Here is an 18,105-nt window from a genome sequence, read left to right on the forward strand (position 1 = left end):
GTGTATTCGGACACTTTGTTGCGATGTTTGACCTGCTGTGGGTAATCAATGGTCTCGGCTCCCTTTATCAGTTAATTTTCTATTGTAGTTCGGCTCAAGATATTATCGATTTGGAACACCCAGATTACAAATTAGGTAAATGAGTGAGAGAATAAATACTACAGATTTGTTACGGGGTGTGCGCAAAATCTTGGTTCAATGCTGTTTAAATATGTACATTCAGTTTTTTTTTCGAATCCTGAGAAAACTAATTAAGTATTTTGCTATGTTTGCGTTTGCCCATTTTTGCCTCATTCTTGCCTTGTAGAATCAAATGTGGAAGTCCTTATTTATTATTACGCATAATGTGGCCGAATTAAGCCAATTTTCTGTTCTTTACGGTGTTTTCTTTGTCTTTTCTTAGCCTCTGGAGAATAGTTATGTTAGTTGTGTGCAGTGTTGCCAATCGGCGGATAATTATCCGACTTGCGTATCTTTTTGAGAGTTGTCGTATCTTCTTCGTATCTTTAAATAAATCGGATATTTGCGTATATTTTTCAGTGTATCTACTAATCTACTACAACAGACTAATAAACTTAAAAAAAATCCGCTCTTCTTAATTTAAGGGCTTCCGGCTTGGTGATACTCGTCCATAGATCCCTACCGAAGGGCGTTGACGCCTAAGAACGGTGTATACATACTTATGATAGCTACTGCACGATTTAGTTTTATTTTTATTTTATGTAGTGCAGTGCTTAGGTAAACGTCTGTTGAAATAAGTTTTGGTTTGTGAAAATACTTTTTTATAATGGATAAATGGTAAAATTAAAAAATGAAGTTAATATATATTTGTTTAGTAATTTAAAAAAAGTATTTTCATTGCTATTCGTTCTACCATTTTCAAACGCTAGTGTCAACGGTGTAACCAGGTGTAACCTAAGGGGGGGTTACAACTACTGGAGACTGGAGGGTCTCTAGGGGATATGAAATAGTAATGGTGATAAGCGTATAAAGCTCAAAGTACATTCCAATGGGGGGTTACAACTCCCAAAACACTCCTGGTTACGCCACTGGCTAGTGTAGAAAGGGTTTTCAGTAATGTATTCAATATAAAAACAGATAAAAGAAACCTCTTAAATACATCTACAATTAGGGTTTTATTGGTGACAAAAGATGGTGTCGGCAATACTGACTATGTAAAATTTACACCTTCAAAAAAAATGTTACAATGTAACGTATGGCAAAATAAAAAAAGAGAATTTTGTACTTTATTAAATTATGTTTTTTGTGTGTTTTGGATTACGTACATGTTTAGGTTTTTAATGTTTTAAGACTGTCAGTTATGTTTCTACTGTTTTAGTTGAAATAAATCTTTAGTTGTTAAAAGAGCGCAGGACCAAAGTTTCGGACCAATAATTTTTAAACGCATCCATTTTTTTCGAATCCTGAGAACACTTTAAACTTTGAAAAATTTAAACGCAGAAAGATTACATTTTTACCGAAGGCCAAAAGTTCCTTAGAATAAAAAAAGGGTTTTTTGAATGAGATATTTGAAATTAAAAATCACACTAAATGTTCTCTTTTTTTTTTTCGCCGCTGTAACTTATTACAATATACATTATAAAAGTCTTCAGGGACTTTCGACCCTCGGTAATAATTTAATCTTTCATTCTGCGTTTAAATTTTTCAAAAATACTTATTAGTTTTCTCAGGACTCGAAAAACCATTGACAAGAAATTTTGCGCCTACGCTCTTAATGTAGTTGTAGTTTTTTTTTGTATTGATTTGTTTAATATTTTTTTTAGTACCTAGTTTTAGGTAGTTAATACGTTTTAATAAAATAATATTTAAAAGTGTTTTTTTATACTTAAACATAAATAATAGTTATTTATGATATAAGTGTTAGAAGTACACGTTTAAGGCACGCATGTGAAAGTTTGCAGAATAAGCGAAGCGAATTCTGCAATTCACATGAGTGCCTTAAAATGTACTTTTTAACACGTATATCATACAATATTTTTTCTACAAACGTCTTTTATATATCAACAATTATAATTTATTCATTCTCAATTACAGTACAATATCTACAAAAACTTTTACTTGAACATTCTATTTTTATATTACATCAAAACTGCATATACTGTCAATACGTAAATCATAACAACTATAGTATAACATCTTACATTTATTGTTGTATATTCTAACAAACTTTAATAGTTTTTTTCTACAAACGTGTTAAAAATGCAATAATACAGTTTAAATTAAATTTTAAAAAACCTTTTAAACCACCTTTTTCAAATTGCGCAATATTAATGTTAATACATTAAATATAAATATTTTGACGTTTGACAATTTGACAATTTGCCAATTTACTTTTAACTGCAGTGCCTTAAAAATTTTAAATCACTAGTGCCTTAAAGTAGCATTTTTAACGCTCCTATGGAGGGCTAAAAATTGCATTTTTAACACGGTTGTAGAAAAAAAGATTTAAATAATGAAATATTTAGATAATTTAACACTTACAATAATACAAAATACGTACAATATAATAATAGTAGGTAATTACATGGATTAATCAGCTAATATACGAGATTTTAATCTATGAACAAAAATTTTTAAAATAAACGGTAAAACAGAAAATCCAGCAGATTAAATATTATTCTGTAATAAGTAGTCAGATAAAAGAATAACACTGGCAACATTGATTTTAATTACAGAATAATTTTTGACGTAGCGTACCCCACGTTGTAACCAGGATGATCGTAAGGGGGGGGTTACAACTACTGGATGGTCTCTGGGAGATATGGAATAAGAATGGTGTTAAGCGTAGAGCGCTCGAAATACATCCTAATGGGGGGGGGTTTGTTATAACCTCCAACCCCGCCTGGTTACGCCTATGAGCGTATCTTTTCGTGACAAATCGGATCTTTGTCGAGCGATCATCGGATAATCTAGAGAAATGCGGTTGACAACACTGGTTGTGTGGTATATGTATGAGATCCTCGACATACGTCAGTAGCACCACATTTCAAACGCCTCTAATCGTTTTATGACATCTTCTGTGAGACTCCAGCTTTCTACTCCGTAGAGGAGGACACTAAAGACATAACATCTAAGAATTCTTATGCGTATATTGATACTTAAAGATAAGTTGCAGAGAATCTTAAGACTGTTAAAGAGCTTCTAGCTTTTTCAATGCGAGTTTTTATTTCGTAGCTGTGATCCCAAGTATCTTTAATATTGCCGCCCAGATACCATATTTTCTGTACTCTTTCTAAGGGTGTATCATTTACTGTAATTTGGGCGTTTATGTTGGTGTTCTTACTAACGATCATTATTTTTGTCTTGTTACAATTTAATTGTAGGCCGTGCGTAGTTTTGTTACATGCTTCTACAAGATTATCCATCATCCTTTTGAGCCCCTGCGCATTATCTGTCAGTAATACTGTATGGTGTGCATATCTAATATTGTTTATAAGTTGTCCATTTACTGTAATACCATCTTCTGATTCGTCCAAGGCCTCTTTATAGATGTTTCCAGAGTATATGTTAAATAATGCTGGTGACAGTATGCAACCCTGTCTACCTCCTTTTCCGACTATGAAGATTTCGGACAGTTCATTTTCGATTCGAACTGTTGCTTTTTATTGGAGATATAAGTTTGAGAGATACGCTTAACACCATTAGTATTCCATACACCCCAGAGACCATTAAGTAGTTGTAACCCCCCTTAGGATCACGCTGGTTACACCTCTGGTTTGAGACCAGTCTTACATCCTTACCATCGAGCCATTTGAGTCCTGATGCCTTTAGGATATCGATTAGTTTCCCATGTGGATCTTTATCAAATGCCTTCTCGAAATCTATGAAACTAAAGTCCACTGGGTGAAAACTAAAAGATGAGATATTTTTCTATAATATACACTTCCATATGTCATTAAAATTTAGCAGAATTGAAGGAATAGAAATTAGGAAAGCACTGAACCAACTCTATATTTTAAAGCTCTTTTATTTTTTAGAAAGACGATTAATGGTTGGCCTTAAGTTTGAAGAACATACAGGAAAAATAAATAAAATGCAGTAAGTATTTTTTAATGAATATCTCCAGCAGTATTTTGACTATAAGGTGGTGTGGCATTTATCATTAAGACGTTTCGACACAAAGACATGTAACGAACTTTATTGAAACAAAGAATATGTATACATTTTAAAAAAATGCTAATTCATCAATGCTGACACCTTGTAATTTAACACCACACGCACTTATCAAGCCACGGTTAGTTGAAATATATAATTGTTGTTGTAATTCTAATCGTGATTGATTAGATCTTGTATTTTTGATCTATCTATCTTCCCGGGATGCAACGAAAATGAGTTAATGATACTAAAAACGTTGGTCATGCCTGTATGCTCATTTTAGGTAATTATTTATAGTTTAAAAGTATCTTTACTCCTGCAGTTAACAAAATGCTAAAATGACAAAAAGCTTTACAAAAGCTCTCTTTCTAATAGTAATAACTTTTTATTCGTGTTAAATGAATTAGTGTAAATATATCAAAAGATTATCCTACATAATACATAAGTTATATACATTTAGTTCTTCTGATGAAAAAGAGATTATTAATTAATAATATATTTTTAAAATATTAAATGGCTAAGGGGGCGTTCAAGTATTACGTAACGCAGTTTTTGAAGATTTTTGACCGCCCTGCCCCCCATGTAACGCACCGTAACGTTTTTCTGTACCCCCCTCCCCCTACATAAACGTTACGTAACACCCAAGTGACCAGTTGTTGCGAAAAGTACTAGAAACTCGGTAAAATAACTTTTTCATTGTGTTATTCGCATTTGAGGTAATAACTTACAATAAACTAACAATAAATAATAAAATTGGAAAGAAATCCTTTGTAAAAGGTATAAAAATTTTTTTATTAAAAATCCCTTAAAAGGGCTACATCACAACAAAACGTTTTCGATTTTTATAAAAAATCATCATCAGTGTTCGATCTAAAAATAAGTATAACCGATTTAATGAATATAAAGTTATTATTTAAATTTTGACAAAGGTTAGAGCAAGTTGGTTATACTTACAAACTGGATGCTAGCTGAGCCACAAAAGAAAAATATTTGGGTAAAAACCCTTTACATAAAATATAGATGCCTTAAAAGTGCATACTTCAGTAAAAAGGCCTGTGATGGTCACATGGCAAACAGGATAATGCCCTAAGGTAAGGTATACAGGTTTCCCAACACGTGGGATCCAAATTGAGTTGATCACATTTCAATGACTTAATGGCAACTGAATGCAAAATGAGTGATGTTTCTGAAAGGTGTCAAAAGACAGATGGACAACGTGACGTGGAATTTACCCTGTATTCCGACAGCCAACTAATTGTTAGTAAAATATTTAATGAAAATTTACCTAGTAATAACAAACATCAACAAAGTTGTGGCTATAATTACATTTAAGTAAGTACTTTGAATATGTAAGATGAACGTGAAGTATGAAATGATTTTTATAATGAGAAATAGCCAGAATCTATGCAGCCATCTATACATGTTCCTATTCAAATTGAAGTAAGTCCAACTGTGCTGTTGAAAATTTGATTTACTATGAATTAAAAGGAGTGTTTGGTTTAATTGTACCAATGGCAGAGTAAATTAGAGAGTCTATAGTAAAAGGAAGTCTGATATTAAAGTAGTGTTGAAATTAAGATAAGTTGTATGAGACACAGGAGGAAACTGATATGATATAATGATATGTGAATTAATTGGTTAAGGTACCTGAGTGTTGATATTGGAAGTGAAGAAGAATATCAAATGAACTAATAACCTGGCAAAAGTATGAGGTTCTTTTATGTAACATAGCATCTAGGACTAAACATGTTTATGAAATAGGGATTTTTTTTTCTATTTTTTATTTTTTATACCAAATTATCGAGTTGAATTGAAAAGGTTTAAAACAGGATGGATGTATGTAGGTGTATTGGAAAACAAGCAATATGTGTAAAATTAGAAGGTAGTGAATAATTTGTGATTTGATATCAGAATTGTTTACTGTAATGAGGTGTGATGAAAAAGGCTGGGCGCCCCAGAAACCAGACCCCACATCCCATGGATAAGAGAGTGGAAGAATTGGTATAAAAACCTTTTATAAATATTTTTCTGAAGTTTAGTTGGACCCATAACGAAAACCTGATCAAATGGCAATAAGTTATGAAAATTGGGTGGAAGAGATCAAATAGTGTTAGAGTTGTGACTGGTCGATTTAGTAAAAACTGTGGAAAAAGTTAAAGTAGATTATTTTGGAAGACTAGTAGAAGTTAAGGGATAATGAGTTGATGTTAGAAGTGTCATCTGTTAAATGAGTATATATGGAGGAAAAGTTAATATAAATGAAAAAAGAGTTTGGAAACAGCAAAGAAGTTTGGAAATTTAGGTTAAGAAAAAAGTTGACGATGTAAGGGATTGAAGTCACGATTGAAAGACACTTGGCGGTTAACACAATTAGGGCTTCGCCCTAATAACACAATTCGTTATGGGTCCAACTAAACTTCAGAAAAATATTTATAAAAGGTTTTTATACTAATTCTTCCACTCTCTTATCCATGGGATGTGGGGTCTGGTTTCTGGGGCGCCCAGCCTTTTTCATCACACCTCATTACAGTAAACAATTCTGATATCAAATCACAAATTATTCACTACCTTCTAATTTTACACATATTGCTTGTTTTCCAATACACCTACATACATCCATCCTGTTTTAAACCTTTTCAATTCAACTCGATAATTTGGTATAAAAAATAAAAAATAGAAAAAAAAATCCCTATTTCATAAACATGTTTAGTCCTAGATGCTATGTTACATAAAAGGACCTCATACTTTTGCCAGGTTATTAGTTCATTTGATATTCTTCTTCACTTCCAATATCAACACTCAGGTACCTTAACCAATTAATTCACATATCATTATATCATATCAGTTTCCTCCTGTGTCTCATACAACTTATCTTAATTTCAACACTACTTTAATATCAGACTTCCTTTTACTATAGACTCTCTAATTTACTCTGCCATTGGTACAATTAAACCAAACACTCCTTTTAATTCATAGTAAATCAAATTTTCAACAGCACAGTTGGACTTACTTCAATTTGAATAGGAACATGTATAGATGGCTGCATAGATTCTGGCTATTTCTCATTATAAAAATCATTTCATACTTCACGTTCATCTTACATATTCAAAGTACTTACTTAAATGTAATTATAGCCACAACTTTGTTGATGTTTGTTATTACTAGGTAAATTTTCATTAAATATTTTACTAACAATTAGTTGGCTGTCGGAATACAGGGTAAATTCCACGTCACGTTGTCCATCTGTCTTTTGACACCTTTCAGAAACATCACTCATTTTGCATTCAGTTGCCATTAAGTCATTGAAATGTGATCAACTCAATTTGGATCCCACGTGTTGGGAAACCTGTATACCTTACCTTAGGGCATTATCCTGTTTGCCATGTGACCATCACAGGCCTTTTTACTGAAGTATGCACTTTTAAGGCATCTATATTTTATGTAAAGGGTTTTTACCCAAATATTTTTCTTTTGTGGCTCAGCTAGCATCCAGTTTGTAAGTATAACCAACTTGCTCTAACCTTTGTCAAAATTTAAATAATAACTTTATATTCATTAAATCGGTTATACTTATTTTTAGATCGAACACTGATGATGATTTTTTATAAAAATCGAAAACGTTTTGTTGTGATGTAGCCCTTTTAAGGGATTTTTAATAAAAAAAAATTTATACCTTTTACAAAGGATTTCTTTCCAATTTTGTGATTGATGGTATACAGCCAACTACAGGAAAACCTTTTTCTTTTCCTTGTGGATTTAATAAATAATAAACTTACAATAGCAATTTTTTATTACTAATTTTACATTTACATTTTACATTTTCCCTACTTGGCCCCATCCTTACATACATTTTTGGCTTCATCCTTTATTGTTCTTCTCATGCATTCTTATTCTTCTATTTTACCTTTTTTTAATAAAATCTTAAAACAAAATAACGTATTATTTATTATTTCAACATTTTATTTAAAATAAAATCGTATTCTGAAGAAAAATTAGCATTAAAGTCAGAGGTAGCTAGAAACACAGGTGGTAGGTATGTAAAAAACAATTCAATAATAGCTTTGATCGCGCAGTACGTCCTGGGTATACCCAGAGGGAGAACGCCTGCGCATTACAAAATTGGGCGTTCGCGGAGTCCAAATCTTTCCTCTGAACACCCTCCGGATTTTTAATTCGGTGTTCGCGCAGTACAGAAAAAAGATCCTGAACATGTCCGGGATACGCTCTCGACGTTCGAGGATTTTGTTTCGGATTTTAAGTTCGCACAGGCGCACAAAATATTTGGGAAGAATTTCTTGACATTCTGTTCTTACTCCTTCCAATTCTTAACCTAAAATATTGTTTTGTTAAACAACTTGTAGATGTAGATTCTGGTTTTTAAAGTTTTGAAATTATGTAAAGTGTTTTGTCATTTAAATATTCTTCAAACAAATTTTAATATTTTTTATATTAAAGCTTTCTTAGTTGTTTTTGTCAATGTTTTCCATTTCGTATGTTTATAAATAAGTAGGTACCTTTTCTAGTATTATTTTCATTCGATATTCATAAGTATCTATTACGGTAGTATGTATTACAATAAATTGTACTCTGTCTTTACTTAATTTCTTCTATCTAAATGAGCTTATAAGTACCTACATATTCTTGTGGTTTATTTTTCAGTTTAATTTATGAGTTAAATTAGTCTCTTATTGAATATAATGAAACATAAACAATACATCAAACTTATTCTGAAACTATTTCTTGTGTCTTGTTATATTTCATTATTTTTGTGGTGTAATAAACCACAACACAATGCCACAACCCATAAAATTCAATACATAGATATCAAAATTGGAAATGATTGTTTTACTAAATTATTCCTTCCTTCAGATAATGTTCAACCCCCAGGAAGTTAAAGGTAATTTTTATATCTAAATATCAACAATCTTTTACTCTCTACAAAAATGTAAGCTGGATTTCCGAGTGGAAATAACCACATTATATTGTGGAAATAATAAAGAAAGACTCTAATCAAATTTCTACCTTCTAAGAAAGGCATTGAATTATTGAATAGAAAGTTAATCCTTTGCCTGTTGCTTTTATTCTCTTTTCTGTTTCTCTTTGTTGACATACAAATTTGTTGCTTTTGCATTTTTTTGACATTTATTTCGAAATAAAAAAGAGACAACAAAAGGCTTCCTTCTCTAACCTTAATGTATGCAACCCGTCATTACATTGCGAATCCGAAAATTGTTCGCGGAGCGAAAAATCCTGAGCATGTCCAGGATAAGTTTACGTTGACGCCTGCGCATTGGAAACTAATCCCGAACTTACTCTGGGTATGCTCGATTTGTACTGCGCGAACACTACTAATAATTACAGTTACTGCTCCTCTGTCCATGTGTTTGTTAGCCACGCAGACTCTTTCATCACAGACATCCGGAGAGCAGACGCAGTGGGTTCTGGAAGTCTGGAATTAATAAGCCACTTGCATTAACTTCGTCTTTTTCGAGCCAATCGGCATCTCCAGATGATGTCTCATTGCAGCGCAGCGCACAATGCACAGAAGCTCATTTGCCCTTTTGGCAGCAAGTCGCTGTGATCGTACCCTACTTTCACAACGTTCTTGTGTAGTCTTGCCATGCACGTAATGACTGCGCATAAGCACATTGTTGTGATATGTGAAATAGATCCCAAAGTTGTATATATTCTTTTCTTCAGCTTGCTTTGTACTGATGGACAAAAGAAATCGTAAGGCATCTGCTTAAACTCTTTAAGTGGAGGCGAGAGATCAATGGATAACCACACAAGAAGTAGTAAAAACTTGCATGATCCTTTGTCCAATTGGCAAGGTACTATGAGCCTGCTTAGGGTTTGAAGAATTGGGCAGGGTGGCGGCAAAAAACTCGGAAAACAGATTTTAATGCACTCCTCGAACGAGAACAGCAGGATTCGTCCGCGTATTTAATTACTTGCAAGAAATATTGTGATTTACGGACATAAGTGCTGTACCATACCAGATTAGGTTCTGCTGCACCTTCCAGGCTATCTTCAGGCTTGGGCGTCCAGGTTATACTTTTCAAAGTGTTGAATGGCAAAGCTCTTGACTTTTCGATAACATGGGTTTTCCTATGGCCCCACTGGTATCACGGTGTTAGATTCTGTCATCATAAAGAGTTTGAATGTAGAAAGTTTGAATCAGAAAGGTGTTTCAGAAAAAGGTAACACCGTCTCTAACATAGGTAAAAAACTGAAAAATAATAGGGTTTGTTTAGTAAAAATTTTTGCATAACGAATAATATACGATGCTGCCAGTAGTTTTGGCCAAATCGTAAAAAATGTGTAAAACTTTTTGTTCTTCGACCCCATGTATCGTGAAAACGCATGCCGTTACAAAAATTTTTTACTAAGCAAACCCCAATTATTTTTCAGTTTTTCACCTATCCTAGAGATGGTATTACCTTTTTCTGAAACACCCTGTATATATAGGAAGGCACTTATGGAATAAAATTATTTCTGTCCTTGTTTTAAACAAATTTAAAAAACGCCGAGACCCGTAGATTTTTATATACAGGGTGTCCCGAAAAGAATGGTCATAAATTATACCACACATTCTGGGGTCAAAAATAGTTTGATTGAGCCTAACTTACCTCAGTACAAATATTCTCATAAAAAAAGTTACAGCCCTTTGAAGTTACAAAATGAAAATCGATTTTTTTCAATATATCGAAAACTATTAGAGATTTTTTATTGAAAATGGACATGTATCATTCTTATGGCAGGAACATTGTAAAACAAAATTATAGTGAAATTTGTCAACCCCATAAAAAATTTATGGGAATTTTGTTCTCTTAAACCCCCCCAAGCTTTTGTGTACGTTCCAATTAATTAATTATTGTGGTACCATTAGTTAAAAACAACGTTTTTAAAACTTTTTTGCCTCTTAGTATTTTTTCGATAAGCCAGTTTTTATCGAGATGCGGCTTCTTTTTCAATACATTTACGTAAAAATTTTATGGGGGTTTTGTTCCTTTAAACCCCCCAAATGTTTGTGTACGTTCCAATTAAACTGTTATTGTGGTACCATTTGTTAAACACAGTGTTTTTAAAACTTTTGCCTCTTAGTCTTTTTTTCATAAGTTACCTTTTGTCGAGATGTAGCTTCTTTTTCAAAATATACCTAAAAATGTAAATTGTAAAAAAATTTTCAGATTATTAATAGGTTTCTATAATCGTACTTAACCATATACAAATATATAGTGGATTCGACAAATATTCAAAATATCTCGATAAACACTGGCTTATCGAAAAAGTACTAGGAGGCAAAAAAGTTTTAAAAACATTGTGTTTAACTAATGGTGCCACAATAATAATTTAATTGGAACGTACGCAAAAGTTTGGTGGGGTTTAAGGGAACAAAACCCCCATAAAATTTTTATGGGGTGCACAAATTTCACTTTAATTTTTTTTTAAGATGTTGCTGCGATAAAAATGCCACATGCCCATTTTCAATAAAAAATCTCTGAGAATTTTCGATATATGAAAAAAAATCGATTTTCATTTTGTAACTTCAAAGGGCTGTAACTTTTTTTGTGTGCACTATTGTATATAGGTACGTGAGGTCCAATCAACCTATTTTTGGCCCCAGAATCTGTGGTATAATTTATGACCAATCTTTTCGGGACACCCTGTATAAAAGTGCGCTTTTTAAACATAAATTTAAATGTACAGGGTGATTCATGCAAGCTTACCATAGTCCATAAGCTTTATTTTTAATGGAACACCCTGTATCTGTATATTTTTATATGGTTAGAATCTGCTTAACAACCTGATTTCATGGTATACTATTATGAATAATACAGGGTGATCATTTAAAATTATAATGTATGGAAACCACTTATAGAATAAAATTATTTGTGTCATTATTTTAGAAAATTATGAAAACGCAAGGACACGTCAACTTTTAAATTCAACTATGGACTGTTTAAATATAAATTTGAATATACATCGTAATTCACGCAAATCTAGCTTAGCCCATTATCTTTAATTTTAATTTAAGACCCTGTATATTTTTGTTTTTAGAAGCTACTTAACAACCTTATCTCAAAAATGTGTATTATGTAGGGTGTATTATATTAATACAAGCTGAAATTTTGAAATTATCTATAATTTTCGTCAAGATATTAAACACATAAAACTTTGAAATTAATCATTGATGAATCACACTCTAAATAAAGGTATTATTTTTTAAAATAGCTATCAATTTTCTAAACTATTATCAATATATTAATATAATAATAGTGGGTTTTGTAATTTAATGTTTCTTATTTATTTAAAGTTTCATTTATCATTTCAAAATTTGTGTATTTAAAACAGTAATGTGCAGAAAACAAGACTTTATGGGCTTCAGAAAACGAGTACCTACACATGATTTATGACATCTCTCTCAAAAGCCTCGAGACAAATATCCCATCTGTATCTTGTCGTCATCTTTTGTTCTGGAGAAACAAAATAGCTAATTATTACCAACACATTTACTGTGTTTGTTCTGGTTATAAATTTTAAAGTTTTTTTCACTTGAATACTATTTTTCTATAGTAGCAGGTCGGATCACGAGCGGAGCGTGAGGGGGTAATATAATACAATCCAGGGGTTCTCCGTAAAACATAAACGAAAGTTGACAACTTGGGAGAATTTGATTCCGTAGTTTTTTATTTTCGTTAAAAAACAATGTTACGTAACGCGTTGTTCGAACCCCACTCCTCCCCATGTCACGCGCTTTAACGTTATGCAAGGCCCCCCTCCCCCCAAGGTGCGTTACGTAATACTTGAACGCTCCATAATATGTACTAGTCTAACTGGCCTATGATTAATTTCATCCCAAATTCAGACGGAACAATTAAATACAGCGGCCTACCACTCAAAGCCTACCACTCAATGTTAATATAAAAATACACTACTATATTATGCAGTTTCAGATCAGATTGAAAAGTTTTAAAAACAATTAAAAAACCTCTTAAAATATTTTAGGACAAATTAAACAACTGGTATCATCATATCATCATCATCATTCCCTTTGCCCTTGCCTTTATTTTTGGCAAAGCTTTATCTTTTGTTATATTATAGTACTTTTGCTTATATGTAGCTTTTCTTTTGACGATACCTTCTATTGATTTATCAGGTTGGCTTTGTGAGCTATTCAAGGTTTTGTAGAAGTCTTCAACTATCTTTGTTATTTTATATTTGAAAATGTAAAGACTGAAAAGTTTTGTACACACTTATGACAACAGGTAAAAGGGGGAGAAGTGTACTTTTGAAGTGTGTAAAATTAATAATTCTTAGCTGAGCGCTTTCGGCTTATAAAGCCATCTTCGGAGCTATGCTACAATAAAAGATCTCTAATGAATAATTGATCTTAGAATTCAAAGTTTAACTTACGTCAAAAAGGTCAAAATACCACTATGAAGAGAGATGGGTTCCATTTATGATGTGAAATACTTCTGTTTCTTATGTAGTTTTTTTTTTTATTGGTTTTTTCCAACCAATAAAAAACTACATAAGAAACAGAAGTATTTCACATCATAAATGGAACCCATCTCTCTTCATAGTGGTATTTTGACCTTTTTGACGTAAGTTAAACTTTGAATTCTAAGATCAATTATTTATTAGAGATCTTTTATTGTAGCATAGCTCCGAAGATGGCTTTATAAGCCGAAAGCGCTCAGCTAAGAATTATTAATTTTACACACTTCAAAAGTACACTTCTCCCCCTTTTACCTGTCGATTTTATATTTGTCCTTCTCTTCCTTGTTATTGGTGACTTTAATTTTGATAATTTTTTGAACACCCATTATTGGTCTCTGACCCTTTAGCCTCTGTTGTTTTCTATGACTTGCTCTATTAAGTTCTCATTCCATGTTTTGATGTCACATTTTAGTTTTTTTTTAATTGTTTTTAAAATTAATTTTTTTTTACTTAGTGCTATATTATATTCTTGGGTATAGGGTTTGTTATAATATTTGACTTCTTTCCTTCATTAGTTGCTTAGTTTAGTTGCTTAGTTTGTCTTATTTAGTTCTTGTTTTCTTTGCTACCTGTACTCCGGCTTCGAGAAGTCAAAAATTGGGTCCTGATTATGTGGAGGATCTGATTCGAACTTACTCGTTAAAACATTTCGGAACCCTTCTCGATTTGTTCTTACTTTGAAGGTATGGCGTTGTTTTTTTTTAATATCCATTTTCTCTCTGCTTTTGTGTTAATATTTTTCTCTCCCTAATTAACTATACGATGGTTGCTACCAGTTACGTTGTTTATTGTTGTCACCTCATTAATACATATTCTTTAGTAGTGTATTAGTCAACAAATATTTTTCTTTGTTGTCTGAGAGAAAATAGTAAATTTCATTTTTGGTAGTTCAGTTAAGTGCGATCCATGTCCACTTTCTGTTAGGATTCTTTTTCTTAACAGTTTTATGCATTTGTAAGAATGCATAACCTCAAATAAGAATGGTTATGTCTGGAATTTTAAGCTTATTTCCTTGGATAGATCTAGCTGTTTTTTTAACTAATGATAATCAAGTATGCAGGCAAAGGTCACTTAAATCAAATTTTTCTTTATACATAGTTTTTGAATGAACCCTACCTCCAAAAATATATACAGTATTTTCAATAGTAATACCACTAGTGATTCAATTTTCGCGATAAGTCTGTCGATTTACTTCTAAACGAAACTGAGTTGCTTGAAAACACCACGAGTCCGTAGGACGAGTGGTGTTTTCTTTAAGCAACTCAGTTGAGTTTAGAAATAAAAGACAGACTTATAAGATAAATTCAATCACGAGTGGTATTTTATTAGACTATTTCACGAACAAAGTGATAGGCCAAAAATTCAGTAGAATGAGAGGAAGGAATTTAATAATAATACATTTGATCTAGGTAACCCAAATCTACCCATTTTTTTGAATAATTCACAATTAGTCATAATCATGAAATATTTATTATAACTATAAATAAATAAATTATAACATCATAAATTGTCTCCATATACAGCGTGTCTACTGAAGTTGGAAACATATGGGAAACTTTTTTATTATTAATTTTACGAAAAAAAGTTATTCTTTATAAAAAGTTCTGCATGCCCCAAAACCTAAGATTCAATCATCAGATATCAAATTGTCTCAATATTATACGAGGTATGTCAAAAAATATGAATTTCGGTCAAGGATAAAGTACCTTTATTTCTCTCAATATCGAAAATTCTTATGATAAAAAGTTGTTTGGAATTAAAAACTAAGATCAAATATGCAATTACATGCTTCTAATTGGAAAAAAAAAATTCTCAAAGTTATGGATACCCAACATCGTTTTTAATTATTACAAATATGATAACTCGTTTATTATTCATTTTATGACAAAAAGTTATTCTTCATAAAAAGCTTCGCATGGTCCAAAATCTAAGACACAACCATGATATATCAACTTTTATTAATTTTATACGAGGTGTGTCAAAAAATATGAAATTCGCTGAAGATTATAGTACCTTTATATTTCACAATATTTCAATTAGAAGGATGGTATTGCATATCAAAACATAGTTTTTAATTCTAAACAACTTTTTTAATAGCCGTTTTCAATATTGTGAAAAATAAAGGTACTTTACTCTTGAGTGAAATTCATATTTTTTGACATACCTCGTAAAAAATTAATAAAATGTGATATCTGATGGTTGCATCTTCGGCCTTAGGACATACATAGCTTTTTATAAAGAATACCTTTTTTTCGTAAAAGTAATAATAAAAGAGTTATCGTATGTGTAATAAATAAAAACGAAGTTAGTATCAATAAATTTGAGAAAAATTTGGAAAATATTTTTTTCCAATTAGAACAATGTAATTGCATATTTGATCTTAGTTTATATTTCCAAACAACTTTTCATAATAAGAATTTTCGATATTGAGAGAAATAAAGGTACTTTACTCTTGAACGAAGTTCATATTTTTTGACATACCTCGTATAATATTGAGAAAATTTGATATCTGATGATTGAATCTTAGGTTTTAGAGCATGCAGAACTTTTTATAAAGAATAAATTTTTTTCGTAAAATGCATAACAAAAAAGTTTCCCATATGTTTCCAACTTAAGTAGACACGCTGTATAAGATTTAGATTTTCTTGTGTTACTCGGTATATTTTCTTCAATGTTTTGGTTTATAACTTCGTTTGAAGTACCACCGAAACGACTCATTTTGACGTATACAGCTACAATAATTTTTTTGGCAAACGTCAAACTTTGCTTTGCGATCGGTATCCATGGTTACGTCGTTGAAAACAGAATTGAAAGACAGTTGGTGTTTTCGCGATAACACAAGCTGTCTTTGGTTTGTGATTGGTCAGATTATGTGAAAATTTTAAGATGAGTGAAATAGTCTGCTAAATAGGTTGTTTAGAAAAGATCTTAAAGTCAAAGATTTTTATCAATGAACAATCAGAATAAGAAAGACATGTTTCAGTGAATTCCGTTACTAGTTTAAGATGGTTGGAGACACTCTTATCGGTTCTGTTAGAAAGATAATAGAATGCTTCCACTAATTTTTAGTCGAAGCATTCGTTACGTCGACATTTAGGAACCTTGCCTTTTACTTAGGCCAGTATATTTGACAGAATTTCGTTAAATGATATACATATTTTTAAATTATTACATTAGAGCAGTGGTCGGCAAAGTGCGGCTCCGGAGCCGCATGTGGCTCTTTGGCTCCTTATAGGTGCGGCTCTGGCACAAATATCCACGGAAAGCGTAACAATATTTCATTTAAAAAAACTTGGTAGGAAAAACATTCTTCTTCTTTTGGCATCATAACTCTAAACGGGTCTTTTCCTGTCTGGCTATGTCCTTCCATTCAGATCTCTCTTGTGCCATTCTCCTCCATTGTCTTATATTCATGGTTTTCAGGTCGTCTTCCACGTCATCCAACCATCTCGTCCTGGGACTTCCTTTTTTTCGCCTTTCTACCGACTTCCTACATTCCCTACATGTACCCTACTACAACATCTACATCTTCCTACCCTAGGAAAATATTACCTACATCTTATACTGATAAATTAACTTTTATCAAACTTACAAATTTTAGCATTTGTCAAAAATCCTCTTAATGCTACGATAATTGAGTTGAAATTTTCTCCTTTTGAAATTGGCATTAATAGCTTTGAAATATGTACAATTTCTGGATTTAAAAACAAGAAGGTATGGCGCTCCAAATTCCAACGTCTTTAAACTTAAAAAGTTTGCCAACCACTGCCTTAGAGTATTAGTGGAATATTAGACTATAATTATTGTAAATCCACGAGGAAAATAAACTTCCTGTAGGCTGTATACCATAAATCACAAAAATACTAGATTTGTTGTAAAAGGTATATTTTAAAATACCCTAAATAAGGGTCACAATAAGACAAAACGTTTCCGGATTAAGAAATACATCATCAGTGTTCTAAAAGCCAAAAAATAGCATGCCTGAGCCACCAAAATGTGTTGGGTAAAAATCCTTTAAATGTAAACGATTATGTTATGTTACATATTTATGTAAAATTTAAATGATGTTCTAGATATGCCTGGATGTTACCCAGGGCAACACAGGACTCTTCCCACGTGGTTGGAGTTTTTTGGAGAAAACCTCACATATTGGATTTCAATGCGGCCAACAATTGAGTTGACTGACTTACTCGCTGAAGTCAAAGATGCAATTAAATCACTAAAGAAAAAGAAATCCCCAGGCGTTGATTCAATACCATGTGAAATACTACAGTTACTAGGTGACAAAGGATTACATATCATTCTATCTGTGTTGCTGTTTGGAATTCAGGAAAATGGCCATCTGATTGGTGTACCTCAATTTATATCCCGCTACACAAAAAAGGAACTACTAGGAGATGTAAAAATTACCGCACACTGTCACTAATAACACTTCTTCTTCTTCTACTTCTTCTTCTTCTTTTATATAGGCAGTACTGCCTGTTT

Source organism: Diabrotica virgifera, chromosome 3 (genome assembly GCF_917563875.1).
Source record: "Diabrotica virgifera virgifera chromosome 3, PGI_DIABVI_V3a".
Taxonomy (NCBI): Eukaryota; Metazoa; Arthropoda; class Insecta; order Coleoptera; family Chrysomelidae; genus Diabrotica; species Diabrotica virgifera.